The sequence below is a fragment of the Neoarius graeffei genome, chromosome 10 (genome assembly GCF_027579695.1).
Source record: "Neoarius graeffei isolate fNeoGra1 chromosome 10, fNeoGra1.pri, whole genome shotgun sequence".
In the NCBI taxonomy this organism is placed as follows: Eukaryota; Metazoa; Chordata; class Actinopteri; order Siluriformes; family Ariidae; genus Neoarius; species Neoarius graeffei.
Window position 1 is genome coordinate 87,539,205 of NC_083578.1, and position 16,183 is coordinate 87,555,387.

The following is a 16,183-nucleotide window of genomic DNA, read 5'->3' on the forward strand; positions in this document are numbered from 1 at the left end:
TATTTGCATCAGTATTTGCAGTATTTTCATACTTTTATACTCTTTAATGAAAGGTGATACAAGGCGGAAGTCCGCGCCGTTTTTCAGCAGTCACGTCACATGACCAACGCCAGCGAATCAGGAAGGTGGATGTCACAGTGACGTTGTCCAATGATGACGCCAGCTAGAGCTCAGCACAGCGTATCCGCGTATTCTCAATGTTTACACAGCACCGGACCAGACACGATCTAGATTGAATACGTGGACCCTGGCGGATTCCCGTTTCCCGGCGTTTCCAGGCGTTTTAATGTAAACGGACAGTGCATCCGCGAAGAAAACGAGACAGATACGGTCTAATGTAAACTTGGCCTATGTGTCAGCCCTGTGATGACCTGGCGACTTGTCCAGGGTGTACCCCGCCTTTCGCCCGTAGTCAGCTGGGATAGGCTCCAGCTTGCCTGCGACCCTGCAGAACAGGATAAAGCGGCTACAGATAATGAGATGAGATGAATTTTACTTAAAACATTATTATTACTTAGAAGAGAAGCGCTTAGTGGCTTTTCATACTAGATGCCGTCGCAGAGTTCTTGGTGTGTCCTGAGAGACCACATCTCAAACGCAGAGATCTTTGAAAGAACTGGTCAGGCTCCCCTAATTAACACCCTGCGACAGAAACGGCTATCATGGCTCGGCCACGTCATACGCATGCCTTTAACACGCTTACCGCGCCGCTTGCTCCATTGGTTACCATCAGGATGGCGTCATTCAGGCAGGCAACGCATGCGATGGGGCGACGTGGTCTCAAGAGACTTACAGGAATCAGGTCTCTCATTTGAGGAGGCAGCGCAGGACAGGAAGCAATGGCGCAGCCCACTGCAGCAGTAAAATAAATAAAACTTATTTAAATAGTCACATTTACGTGCTGAATTTGTCTTTCTGTAAATTTCAGCATGACATCTTGCTGTTTGATTCCGTAACTCAAACTCCGCCCAGCGCGCGCAACTCTAATATAACTTCTGAACACGTCAAGAGAGTTATATCCAAGTTGAATACTGAATACCCACGCATGTGACTCCATTATTAAATCCTCACCGTGCGTACGTGACTCAATTAAGAATGCTAGACAGCCAGAGAATTGTAAAAGAAAATGAAAATAAATAAAATAAACTGCACATTCTGTCCGAATAGATTTATTCCTCAAACACTATTTACATTTTAGGTTCGTTATTTAAATTTGTTCAAGAACATTCTGGTTATTTGGATTTATCAGACTGAACCTGGAGCCTTTTCCATTTCTTCGTTTTTGATTTACAGAAGTTTGGATTCAAATCAAACCATCTAATAACCAAGAGCTTAATATGAGAAAGTAAGAACAATAATTTTTTTCACGGCCCGGTTTCCATCAAGTCCCGCGCTCTGACTGGCTGGCGAGCGGGTCCGTATCCTACGATATGGACCCCAGTTACGGACCTCTGGCGACTCGCTTGTTCACAACAAACACTGTAGCATTTTTTGTCAACATTTATCTTTTTTATTTTTTTTAAATAAGACTTAAGATTATCAAAACTCATACATTTTTGCCAGCATTTCTCAGTATAATAGCATTAATTTTACAGCATGGATAGCGATAACGACAGTGTTCACAGCGAAAGTGAGTTTTACTACCCTGAGGAAGAAAAAATAAAAATTTCAGGAGAAAGCTAAAAACCTCTAACTGTAGCTAACGCCAAGCAAAAACATGGCTGAATCCTGAATGACTCAATTTTGTATAAATAGGGGACTACATAGGCGGCAAAATGTAGTTTTTTTTTCCCTGCCATGGAAGTGCACTTGTATACCGAGGAGGAAGCAATTTGCATTACAGCCGTGAACGAGGATTCAAAATGGCGGCTCGGCTCGGTTTTCCCTTTCGGGCGCTCTCGTTTTCTGTTAGAATTTGGTAAAGAAAAAATAAATATATTATTTACCAGCTTAAGGTCGGTCGGTATGGTGAAATACCGTGACCTCGGCCCAGAGGGCCTCGCTCAGTACTTTCAAGACCTCGGTCACGGTATTTCACGATACGGCCCTCCCAGCTGGTAAATAACATGTATGTACTTTCTTGACAAAAAGCGTCATTCCAACACAATCATGTTTCATATTTAAACCATAAGGACCACAATGAGCAAATAAACAATCATAAAACTCTTTCATTGTACAACTGAATGAATTCGTCCTGGACAATAAATCAAATGTTTGATAAGTCGTGATATTTAACGTCCTTATAGAGTCTGGTCATGATCCTTCCACTTTTTTAGGGAGAAAGCTTTGCTCGTTTTATTTTTCTTGTACTATGGTAATTTTACGATGACTAGCTACTTTCGATGAATTAAATACGACGACGTTGCTGTGGTTTATAGTTATACATAGGGATGGCGAAAACTAAAAAAAATCTTGACCGACCACCGAGCCTCATTAGCCGGTTAACTTATGAGTTTAAACAGGGATGCAAACGGCACGCCTTTTGGCGGATGCCGCCTTTTTCACGGCTGAATCGTGCAGATCCGATTTCTTTTTTTTTTTTTTTGGGGGGGGGGGGGGGGGCGTTGGAGCGTCTGAATAATTTCATCAGAGTAAATTCTGTATTAAAATTACTAAGTGGGCAGGTGCCGTTGCGGTCCATGAGGCGTGGGAGGTGTGTGTGTGTGTGTGTGTGGGGGGGGGGGGCAGTGGGTCGGAGGGCTGTGCATGTTTTCGCGGAAGCTGCGCAGGTGTGCGCGGCTTTCTGATTTACTGTTTTCTTCTCGTGCTTCCTGTGTTTCGTGGACTGTGGTGGTGTTTGCTTGTTTAGTAATTTTAATACAGAATTAAAACTTAAAAATAATTAAACACTCTTAAAAAAAACAAATTTCACACTCCGTGTCTCTGCTCGCAGCGCGCGGATGGGAGAGGGGCTGCTCGCTCTCTCACACACACACACGAGGGAGGGGCTGCTCCCTCTCTCTCATACACACACGAGGGAGGGGCTGCTCCCTCTCAGAGAGACACATTCACACAGTTCAGTGCAGCTCCTGCTATAGCGACTGCTACGCGCACTGCATCACTCTCACAATTTCCCACAGGGGAATTGTCTCTAGCTTAACCGACAACCAAAAAAAAAAAAATTAACCGGTTGACGTTGAATCGGTCAAACGGTCATCGGTTAACATCCCTAGTTACGCATGTCCTGGAATGTCCATAAGTAACAAGTTCACTCCTAATCAAAATCACTTACAGCGACAGAGTCGTTTTCTGAGTTACTGGAAAACCTGCAGCATGTTATGAAGAAACGGCGACATCCTGTAGACCAGGGGTGTTCAAATTGATCCATAAAGGGCCGTGTGGCTGCAGGTTTTCATTCCAGCCATGCAGCAGCACCCTGATTTGGCTTATTCAATCAACTGACACACCCACCCTTTAATCAAGGGTGGGTGTGGCTGCAAGTATTTGACTGTGTGAAGACAGGTCAGTTGATTGAATGAGCCAAGTCAGGTGTGCTGCTGCATGGCTGGAATGAAAACCTGCAGCCACACGGCCCTTGATGGATCAATTTGAACACCCCTGCTGTAGACGCTCACGTGTCGGAAAACTTACTGACACTGAAGATGCTCCCCCCCCCCAAAAAAAAGAAAACCCACACAAAGTCATGCAGAACACAATACTTGCGAAAATCACAAAGAAACCGAAGTTATGACCAGTTAGGCTTTTTTTTTTTTTACAAGATTTGACCTTGGTGACCTTTGACCTTGACTCACCAAAAACTAGTGATGCCTTTGTGTGAATTTAGTGAGAGTTGTCCTGTCTGTGCATTTTGGTGAAGATTGGTCAAGAAATGACGATGCTAGTGCACCAACAAGCAAACGGATAAAATCAACATACTTGCAAAAATCTCCGATTTTCACAAATAAACAAAACCCTAGGCTTAACTTAGGCCATCCTTAAAAAAAAAAATCCGTTTCCTGTCCACCGGGTGAGCAAAAAAAAAAAAAAAAAAATTAGGGAGGGAGGGATTTTTATATACCGTATTTTCTGGACTATAAGCCGCTACTTTTTTCCTAGGTTTTGAACCATGCGGCTTATACAAAGGTGCGGCTATTCTGTGGATTTTTCTTCCACCGCTAGGGGCGCTCTAACCGGAAGTAGAATCAAAAATAAGATAGACGAAAAATCAATGCAAAGAAGAATTAGCAGATCTTTAGCAGATAGAACACGCACGACAAATTACTAACTGGTAATTATTTTCAAATCCAGCGAAGATGATTAAAGTGACTTGTGGTTTCAAACACAGGAGAAATGAAGGTAAATAAATACCGGTTATTTTCTCTTGGTTCTGTTCCGTTTTAATCAGCAAAGTTGCTGCCGTGTTAAAAGGCACTGTTCGGAAAGAATCTGTTCAGGTACATACATGTACATTTACAGTACAAAATCGTTCTGTACATGCAGTAAATATCTAATTTTTCAACACATATCTGCGGCTTATAGCCCGGTGCGGCTTGTATATCTTTTTTTAAAAATTTTTTTTAAAAATAGAGCGGATGCGGCTTATATACAGGTGCTCTCTATAGTCCAGAAAATACGGTATATTAGATAAGAAATCGCAATGCTGTATTTGCTTTTTCTTTCAGTACTTTATTACAAAAGCAGACACATTTAATAAAATATAACAGTTTAATCAACTGAAACTTGTACAAAAACTTTATTTGCTACAGACAGTTTTTAATTCTGTCCAGCCAACGTGCATTAGTTCCATAAACGCATTTTTTTGTTCAGTTCCGTTCTCATTTTGAATAGATCCATTAGGTTCTCCTACAGATCTGTCAGGGTCATTAACAAAGTAGGTAATGAATTTCACATAAAACTCAAAAGCGGCGGCACGGTGGTGTAGTGGTTAGCGCTGTCGCCTCACAGCAAGAAGGTCCTGGGTTCGAGCCCCGTGGCCGGCGAGGGCCTTTCTGTGTGGAGTTTGCATGTTCTCCCCGTGTCCGCGTGGGTTTCCTCCGGGTGCTCCGGTTTCCCCCAAAGACATGCAGGTTAGGTTAACTGGTGACTCTAAATTGACCGTAGGTGTGAATGTGAGTGTGAATGGTTGTCTGTGTCTATGTGTCAGCCCTGTGATGACCTGGCGACTTGTCCAGGGTGTACCCCGCCTCTCGCCCGTAGTCAGCTGGGATAGGCTCCAGCTTGCCTGCGACCCTGTAGAACAGGATAAAGCTGCTACAGATAATGAGATGAGATAACTCAAAAGCTGTTTGTAACATCTCAGATGGATCAAGATCAAACGAATTTTCCAGTAACGGTTTGTGATGGTCCGACACACGGACTTTTTGTAGTTCCAAATCGACCGTTAGGCCTAGTCCGGATAAAATTACACTATTAAAATGATCACTGAATGATTTGTTTTTCTGAATCTTTACTCTTTTGTTGTTCGCTAGAATACCATTTTGCGATTTCACACTTAAGCAAATGTTTGAAAACTCCAGATCTCCTTCCTTCATGGTGGCTGCCATTTTTTTGTACCGCACGGTGCATGCGCAGAGCTGATTCGATTCTATATTCTGCGTGGAATGCGTAAATGTCAAGTTCAATTTTAGATTTACGAACCTGAAAAAAAATGTCGAAAAAACGGCGTTAAAAAAAAAAATTTCAACCACACAAACGGCACTCACCTGGCCGGTGGACCGGAAACAGAACATTTTTTTAAATAATGGCCTTACAGGATTCCAAACCATATCGGTTTTAGTATTAGATTATATCGAGCAGCCCGTCCGCCATACATGAATGCGAATGAGCTGTTACTATAGTAACGATAACCTTTAATTTGTGTGTAACCAAAAAAACAATCATGGTTTCAACAGCACTGTTGTATAAACAAAATATCATTATAATCAACAGTAAATAACGTGACCAGCAAATTTAATAATCAGAACACATGGTACCTGTTAGACCTGTTTATTTTTAACAGTCTTTTTTGAAATGTGATACCAGTCCCAAGGTTGCCAATGCCACACTTTTTACACCAACTGGACTAGTTTAAGGAAAAGGCTCCAGGTTAAAAAAAAAAAAAAAAAACACAAATCTGTACTGGATTAAAGACAGTCCACGATGAACAAGATCACGTTTTGAAGCAAGTAATCAGAATTAAATCTCCACAAATAGAGGGAAAACGTGTGCGTACAGAGAGTGTACCTATCTAAAATATCAGATTGCTGCCTTAAGGATTGAAAATGAATCATATTCAGTGATATCGTCACATACTGACTTTGATATTGATATCGGAGCAGATTCTGAAGGACCACCAAATACTAGTCTGGCTAACGCGACTTCAAGGCTCTGCGAGCATTTGGTCTGGCAAAAATATTAAGCCCAACCGTTTCCCAAAGTGCGTGGTTGACCCGCCTCCCTGAAATGCCTCAGTTTGCTACTGGTCGAAGCCAGAAAAGGCTGTGACGAAGCTTAAACCAATCACATCACTCTTTCCTCTGACGTATGTGACACGACGGGGCTAACTGGTAGATTAAACTCTTACCAAAAACGTCCTTCCTTTCAATAAATACCTCCAGGGCTGCTCTTTGCTCCATTTTCAGTGAGAACTTGCTCCATGTTCGTAATGTTTCTAGTGAATGAAGCACTTCCGGCATAGATTCTGTAAACAATCTATGGCTTCCGGTCGCAGTTCTACTACGTCACTGCCTTGAACACGCCTCTACCCAGGGCCGTTGGAGATGCTCAAAGTTGATTGGCTCCCGATTTTTCGGGAGCTTGGAAGAGCTGTAGATAGCTTGCCTGGCCAGACTAAGCTCGCAACAGGCCCTCGTGCTGCGTCACGCTTAGGATGAGCGGGCCCAGGCTAACCAAATACTGGACCACTGATACTGAATCTTATCGTATCATTGTAGATTCAGCGGCATCATCAAATATCAAACCTTAAGAAGTGAAACTATCATATCGTATCGTAGCTGATTTAGCAGTCTAATCAATAAATGTCAGACTGTTGCCTTAAGGATCGAAATTATATCTTTATGTAGTATTCTCAAATATCTGATCATGGAATCAAAAAACATCCACAAAGTTCTGGTCCCGGTAAACACAGTTCATAAGTGTTCTGAGGCAAAACAAACCTCGCCCGGTAACACTTGTGATGAATATGAAGGAAGATATCATTTGGGGAAGAAGGGGGGGGGGGGGGGGGGGGGCCCTATGGGTCCACTGCTTATAAATAAAATAGGTTTTCTGATCCCATGCTCATATGGTAAATATAGCATATATATTTACTCTGAAACAGTAGCCACAAAAATGAAGCGTAATCCAAAAATAAACAATTTTTTAAAAAATTTGAAAGGTCCCATGGCATGAAATTTTCACTTTCTGAGGTTTTTTAACGTTAAAATGAGTTCCTCTGACCTTCTTAAGTCACCCCAGTGGCTAGAAATTTCATAATGTGTAAACCAAATTATGCCCAATGTTTGAGAATGGCGCGTCAAAACGGCGCGTTGATAAGCTCTTCCCTTTACTACGTCAGCAAGGGAGATGATCCCCCCCGGATTCCCACCCACTGTATGAATTGCCCACCCAGTTGTAGTGAGGAGACCATAGAGGGAGGACACAACATGGCATCACCTAAGCGAGCGAAACATGGAAGTTGCGCTGTACATGGATGTGACAACACAGAAAAGAGTCTGTTTTTACTGCCGACGGGAGAGCCCCTGAAGACGCAGTGGCTTAATTTTATTTACTCCAATAATACGCCGTCGAGTCTACCTAAGACGGTTTATGTTTGTCAGAAGCATTTTCCTGAGGAATGTTTCCACAACTTGGGACAGTACAGGGCAGGTTTTGCACATCAACTGTCACTGAAGCCTGGGTCCGTACCAAGCATCCCTGCCGCATCAGCCACAAACACCGAACAAATAAGTGTATAACTGGTCGTTTTGACGTGTTTTAAAATCGGTGCCATGTTAGCCTTGCAATGGCTACATTAGCTGTGCAGCTAACCGCTTCCTGCAGTTAGCCAGGTACTCTGCGCTACAAAACCAAAAAGCATGCAGCATGCTCTGTTATAATAGCCAATCAAAACAGTTTTTACAAAGACACCCACATTCTTTTTTTTAAGTCACTCATTCATTTTATTTGTTTGTTCAGTAAAAACCCAAACGGTTGTTGAATTTATTTTATTTCCTTGCGTCGCACCTTAATGACGTCAGCGCGTGGTATTTTTCCCTTCGCGGTTTGTTCCTTCTCTCTCGCCATAGTAAGACACCCACATCCGCTTGTTCTGACCCACTGGAGGTAGCGTCACAGTGCTGTTAGCCAATCAGAGTTAACACGTTTACATGTCATGAATATTAATGATAAGACCCGCCCCCACCCTCTACCCTTCCCCGCCTCCATGCTTCTCATTAGCAAAACGACGCACTGGGAAAAGTGCTGAAATGGGGCTTTCTCCCAGGAGGCTATATCTACGTGCCGAGGGTTCATTTCGAGAAAGGCTGCGGATATAACATCCGGAAACCTCCACGAGCCCGTTTAAAGCATCAACAAACCACCATGCCATGGGTCCTTTTTTTTTTTTTTTTTTTTTTTTTTAAAAACAGGAGTAAAATAAACCAAGTGTCTGTACTTTGTTATTCTACTCTTACAGTTTTCGAAACCGAAACCTCCGAACCGAGGCTGACACACAGACGTCACCATGACCCAAACTCTTATTTCCCGGAAACGGCCCGGCGCTAGAGCTCAGTGGAACGCACTTTCCCTCTGTAATAAGCATAAACATGTCTGAAGGCCATTTCTTTAGTCCATTTATTTCGAATGGTGAACAGGATTGTATACACTCACCGGCCATTTTAATCGGAACACGTGTATGCACATGCGCAGTGCGCGACTGTTACACTCTTACAGCACGATGATGTAGTGGCTAACGCCTCTACATGAGGCAGGAGCCACAGCAAAACAATTTTGACCTTTTTGGTGACCTTGACCAGATGACCCTCAAAATGAAGGTTCTATTTGAGACCAACGCCCATCTATCCTGAAAGTTTCATGAAGATCGATCCGGCCGTTTTCGCGCAATATCGTTAACAAACAAATCTGACCGAAAACAATACCTCGCCCCCTGGTGGACTCCATCCCGGGCGAGGTAATAATTCTACAAGGACAATCTATATACAACTTCACTCGACCAAAATTAAAAACTAAAAGTAAGAAAAGGATGCATGTTTACATATAGAGCAGGAACACTTTGGAACACGCCACCAACACACGTCTAGTCAGTCTCCGATATTCAGAAAGGAAATCCATCGATTGCATGGGACGCTTTAACTAATTCAGACCCCAGATACCTTTTTAACAGATACTCCTTTTATTTGATATAACGTAAACATTTGCATTTTGTATTATTTAGGTTTACGAACCTTGGAGATACCCTGGGTATCACAATAAACTCTAAACTCTTGGCTTGATATTGAATTTAATTTCACTTCTTATCATACCAGATTTAGTGGTCTGGTCAAATTTCAATTAGTTGCTTTAAGGATCGAAATCGTATTGTAGCCGATTTATTGGTTCAATTTCACTTCCTTGTTCCTCCTCTGCTCACTGGCTGCATGTCGCAGCTTGCATCAAATTTAAGACACTGGTGCGAGCGTACCAGGCAGTCAAGGGGTCAGGTCCTGAATACCTTCAAGAGACTGATCCGACCCTACACGCCAGCCAGATCCTTACGCTCTGCTACTACCGGTCGCCTGACCCATCCTCCTCTTCTCTCCACGCTGCTCCTGCCCAGCTCTCACTCAAAACCTGTCTGTTCTGGCTCCCTGTTGGTGGAACGACCTTCCCATTGAGGTCAGAACTGCCGACTCCCTGACCACCTTCAAGCGCGGAATGAAGACTCCCCTCTTCAAGCTGCACCTCTCCACTGCGTAATCGTGTAACGGTCTTGACCAACCCAGGCTGTGTACTGTCTCGCCTGCTCATGATGACTCAGTTAGTTGGACTTTATCAGCTCATCTGCATGGTTGGTTTGTTTCCCCAGAGTGCTGGTACTTCAACAGGATATTACACTCGGTGTTATTCTCTCACTTGTTCATTTGGCACTACTGTAGAACTTTCTTGCTTAGAAGTTCAGCACTTCTTGTACGTCGCTCTGGATAAATTTAAGCGTCTGCTAAATTTCTGTAATGGAATGTAACGTGTACTCGTATCAGATTATTGCCTTAAGGATTAAAATTTAATCGTACATCACAGATTCAGATATCCTCAAGCATCGGATTGTTGCCTTGAGTATTGAATGCGTACCGTTATATCGTAGCAGGTTTAGTTGCATCATCAAATCTCAAATCGTTTGCTTCAGAAGTGAAGTCATATCTCATCGTCGCAGATCCATCAGTACCGTCGACTCTGAAGGATTCGTATTATACACACTCACCGGCCACTTTAGTAGGAACCCCCATCCATCCACCTACTGTTTGATGCAGTTCTCTAATCAGCTGATCCCTTGACAGCAGCACAATCAAGAACATCAGTTAATGTTCACTTCAAACATCAGAATGAGAAAAATTCATCCATTCATCCGTCCATTATCCGTAACCGCTTATCCTGTATAGGGTCACGGGCAAGCTGGAGCTGATCCCAGCTGACTATGGACAAGTCGCCAGGTCCTCGCAGGGCTGACACATAGAGACAAACAACTATTCACACTCACGGTCAATTTAGAGCCACCAATTAGCCTAACCTGCATGTCTTTGGACTGTGGAGGAAACCAGAGCACCCAGAGGAAACCCATGCAGACACGGGGAGAACATGCAAACTCCGCACAGAAAGGCCCTTGCTGACCACTGGGCTCGAACCCAGAACCTTCTTGCTGTGAGGCGACAGTGCTAACCACTACACCACCGTGCCACCTTGGAATGGGAAAAATCATGATCTCAGAGAAGTGTAACTTTCTTTCACTGTAGCATGGGTGATGGTTTGAGCATTTCAGAAATCACTGATCTCCTGGGGTTTTCACACGCAACAGTCTCCAGACAGAATGGGGCAAAAAAAAAAAAAACCCACACAGAGTGAACGAGCGACAGTTCTGTGGGCGGAAACAAATGATAAGCCCTCTCGGTGACAGAGGTCAGAGGAAAAATGGATAGATTGGTTCAAGTTTTTTTTTTTTGCCAGGAAGGATATAGTAACTCGCAACAACCGTGGTGAGCAGAAAAGCATCTCAGCATGCAACAGCAGAAGAGCACATTGGGTTCCACTCCTGCAGCCAAGAACAGGGATCTTAGAATCAAGAACAAGTTCCTATTAAAGTGGCCATCTGGTCCCAACCTGGACCCCGTCAAAGCCCTCGACTGGTCCACTGTATTCGTGCATCACGTTACACACTTGTTAACTGTAATATCGGGATATCATAGGACGGCCATATTAAACCACCCTGAATCTCCAGTCCAGGTTACAGGGAAAGAAAAAGAGAGAAAGAAAGAAACACTGGATTTTACTCCATTTACAAAAGCAAACACTCCATGTTAAATGCGATGTCCCTAAAATGGAGCTGCAGCACTGACTCTGTACAGGATGACGCTGTTTAGGAAATAAAATCGACCCTTGTGTGGTTTGTTACTCAGCCAGCGTTCGTGAGTCCGGTGGACCTGCTGCATTTTGGTTTGATTTTACATTAAATACTTAACAGATGTTTACATCACCCCAATTACAAGCAATATAAACAGCATATATGGTTAATATTTGCCCTTTACCTTTATTAGATTACATTTATTTAAAAAAAGTGCTACTCGTTTTTTGGTTTGATTTTTAATAAAATGCAGTTTTACAAAATCAATTATAGTCAAGATACGAGTGGAAAAAAGATGTTTATCTTCAAATTTACAAATTAAGCAAGGTTTTTCGCAACAACTGATTTTTATTTCTTGGAATTTCATTAGAAATCGAACCCAATCAGTTCAGTTTACACGACACAAGCTGAACACTTACAGTAACCATGTCGGTCTATACAACACATCCCCATGCTCGTCTTTGTTTCGGTACTGGCTGATGCTCCGTCTCATCCTCTTCTTCAACTCACTGTCAGACTCTGAATTTTCAGAAATGTGCTGCTCACATTCTGAAACTCCTTCCTCTACATCAAAAGCTTCTCTCTCTCTCTCCCAAAATCATTTGCAAGGCCATCTGAGCAGAGAATCTTTTGATCAGTTGTGATGAGGAAGAACAACTTTATTCATCATACACTTGTGAAATTCCTCTCTGCATTTAACCCATCTGAAGCAGTGAGGGGAAAAAAAAAAAAAACCCACACACACACCCACCCACCAGTGGGCAGCCATGCTAACAGCGCCTGGGGAGCAGTTGCGAGTTCGGTGCCTCGCTCAAGGCCGTCCCATATTAACCTAACCGCATGTCTTTGAACTGTGGGGGAAACCCATGCAGACACGGCGAGAACATGCAAACTCCACACAGAAAGTTTAGTTTAGTTTGTTTGTATAGCGCTTTTAACAGACAGACAGACATTGTCCCAAAGCAGCTTTACAGAATTTGAATTAAATATGAGCTAATTTTATCCTTAATCTATTCCCAATGATAAAGTCTGTGGTGACCATAGCAAGGAAAAACTCCCTCAGACGACATGAGGAAGAAACCTCGAGAGGAACCAGACTCAAAAGGGAACCCATCCTCATTTGCGCAACAACAGACAACATGACTATAACATTAACAGTTTTAACATGAAGTCAGTTTCATTGAGTCAGTTTCATTAGCGGTACGGTGGTGTAGTGGTTAGCATGGTCACCTCACAGCAAGAAGGTTCTGGGTTCGAGCCCAGCAGCCAGTGAGGGCCTTTCTGTGTGGATTTCGCATGTTCTCCCCGTGTCTGCGTGGGTTTCCTCCAGGTGCTCCGGTTTCCCCCACAGTCCAAAGACATGCAGTTAGGTTAAAGTGCATATCCTGGACCAATTTCGTTTTTTTTTTTTTTAATATGAAAGTCTGTCCCTTTACACACTCATCCAGAAGGGTAAATTTGCACAAGGCCATCTGTCTACAGCAGAAAAAAATAAAATAAACAAAAACGCGTCTGGAAAAATCCCAATGGAGTCTGGAGCCAAATTCGTGACGTCACCTGCAGAAGCGCCGGCAGGCTTGCGAGAGCTTGCACGGTTTCAGTGCACAGCCTGTGTAGACCAAGTTTAGCAGCTAGTCGGCATTGAAATATGGAATTGTCACCTGAGCGCTGGACGGAACTGCGTCTTTTTTCAGATCAAGTTGCCTCGTGAAGCCCATTTCCCACTGCAAATAGTTCTCAAAGTCGTCAGGCCTTGTGAAGTGAACACCGCATATGATGCTCTAGTCTGTAGCATGTAGCCAGTTTTTCTGGGTGCCTTGCACAAAGCACTCCCATTTCTATCTCGTTGTCCGGTCTTTTAGAAAACGATGAGTACTAATCCCATCATGATTGGTGTTGCTACACCCTCCTACGATACATCTGTTAAGCATTTTAATAATTACACGATAACGCTGAAAAAGGGCGGCGCGGTGGTGTAGTGGTTAGCGCGGTCACCTCACAGCAAGAAGGTCCGGGTTCGAGCCCCGGGGCCGGCGAGGGCCTTTCTGTGCAGAGTTTGCATGTTCTCCCCGTGTCCGCGTGGGTTTCCTCCGGGTGCTCCGGTTTCCCCCACAGTCCAAAGACATGCAGGTTAGGTTAACTGGTGACTCTAAATTGACCGTAGGTGTGAATGTGAGTGTGAATGGTTGTCTGTGTCTATGTGTCAGCCCTGTGATGACCTGGCGACTTGTCCAGGGTGTACCCCGCCTTTCGCCCGTAGTCAGCTGGGATAGGCTCCAGCCTGCCTGCGACCCTGTAGAAGGATAAAGCGGCTAGAGATAATGAGATGAGACTACTAGGTTGTTTTCTCATAAACAAACCAACGCTGACGTAGGATTCAGAGAGAGGCGTCATGAAATATCGTGACGTCACGAAAATCAACATTTGGCGGGAAATCCAAACGCAAAGTTTTTTCAGAGGCAGCCCAATTCGCCTCAAATGGCTTGATTTTAACTGAATTTTCCGGTATTGCACAAGGTAAAAAAAATTGCACAAAATGCAACAGATATTTGACCAAAGTTCAATATAAAATAGGAGAATTACATTGATCTTGTTCCTGAATTTACCCGTGATATGCACTTTAACCCCTAACTGCTCCCCGGGCGCTGTAGTATGGCTGCCCACTGCTCTGGGTACGTACGTGTGCTCACTGCTTCAGATGGGTTAAATGCAGAGGATGAATCTCACTGTGCTTGAAGTGTGCATGTGACAAATGAAGCTCTTTTTCCTTTTCATGACAACTGCAGTCCTAAAAAGGCCCTCGCCGGCTGCTAGGCTCGAACCCAGAACCTTCTTGTTGTAAGGCGACTGTAGTTAGCACATTCGAAAACCTACTATATTTATTGTGTCCCGCCTGGCGACTTGTCCAGGGTGTACCCCGCCTTTCGCCCGTAGTCAGCTGGGATAGGCTCCAGCTCACCTGCGACCCTGTAGAACAGGATAAAGCGGCTACAGATAATGAGATGAGATGAGATTGTGTCCCGCCCCCAATTTACAGGAACCTCTATCTTGGTTCCTACAAGACGGAGGGTAAAATGTGCAGGAATGTGAGGGCAGACAGGTGTCGGTGCTTGAAGGACAGGGACAGAAAACACCAAACTCTCACACATACTTATTCGCCCCGGGTCCAGTGGACCAGAACATCCTACATGTAATTAAAAAAAAAGTCTGTGGTAATGGAAAATGTGTTCTGATGTGTTCTTCACAGAACATAAACCAAGGCCAAGGAGTCTGAGTTTGGGAAAAAAAAAAAAAGACAATTAATCGTATCTTTTGATAAAAAATGAAAAAGGGTTCCACAGACCCGAACACCATACAAGGGTTAAACAAACAAACAAACAAACAAAAGCCACCATGCATCCATCTGTACCTCACAATTTCACATCAGAGCAACTTCCTGCCTTAAAGCAACACATTAAAAACATCAACAAATACAGGATAATATTAAACAAACGCAGTTTATGTTAAGAAAATAAGGAATAAACTGTTTTCTGGAGAATTTTTTTTTACATGACAAATAAATAAATAAATGCTTCTTCATCAAACAGTTCAGCCAAACCTCCATTGACTCGAGCTCGGTCCCAAATGGCGCCTGACTCCCTTTCTCGAGCGCACTACGCACGATAGAAATCAATGTCACGCGCACACTACGTAGTGCACTATCCTGATCAATACGAAGCCATTTGGGACTCAGCCGGTCGTATATACGTTGGAAATCAGCATACAGTCCGCAAATGTACATGAAATTAACAAAATGTATGTTTTTATACATCCTTAGAAACCCTACAGCATTTCAAACGATAAAATAACACAATTTTACCTTTTAGTTGAAAGAATAAAGACGATATTGTTCATTTTCCCCCCCCTCAGAAGGACACGGAGAAGACTCCACACACACAGCCGCGGTTAATGTGATCTGATAGTAGCGCGAGCGGAGCGCTGCTGACAGCGTCCAAGAAGTCCCCGCCCACCTTCTTTATGATTCGCTGCCGGTTCTTCGCCACAGAGGAAGACATGGCAACCGTCAAAAGGCGGGATTCTGAAGCCCAGGAAAGAGCCAATAGAATATCGAATTTGTTCGCATGCACAACGCCCACCTGTTACAACGCAGTGCTATTGGATAAAATACACGCCAGTCATCGAAAGAGGCGGAAACTAATGGGTAGGTTTAGTATAATTGTTTGGGGTTTTTTTTTTCCTGGAATATTAATGAGAAATTCTTCACTGAGGTGATCTGTGAAGAGAAATGAAAATATAAATAATTTCAATTAAACTATATGAAGCCTTCTAGGCTGGTAATAATGATAAAATGGAACACAAATGAAGTATTAAATCGACATTTATACATACTGTACATCAATAAGAGTGCTTACATAAACATAACATAAATAAAATAGCATAATTTGACATGTTCATATGAATGGATATTAATTTTGGAAAAACACCATATGACATTCCACACTAAGATTTAAATTACAGTAAAACATGCTGTGATAGCAGGGCGGCACAGTGGTGTAGTGGTTAGCGCTGTCGCCTCACAGCAAGAAGGTCTGGGTTCGAGCCCCGTGGCCGGCGAGGGCCCTTCTGTGCAGA

General features: G+C 43.4%; 1 protein-coding gene across 2 annotated transcripts in view; it reads right to left on the reverse strand.

Moving 5' to 3' along the window:
- The window catches only part of fcho1 (FCH and mu domain containing endocytic adaptor 1), a 112,963-nt gene extending 97,467 nt beyond the window's left edge, over positions 1–15,496 (reverse strand). For both annotated transcript variants that reach the window (XM_060932533.1, XM_060932531.1), the window contains exon 1: positions 15,411–15,496. The gene's annotated coding sequence lies outside the window, so the exon portion shown is untranslated. The remainder of the gene's footprint in view (positions 1–15,410) is intronic.
- Positions 15,497–16,183: the final 687 nt, after the last annotated feature.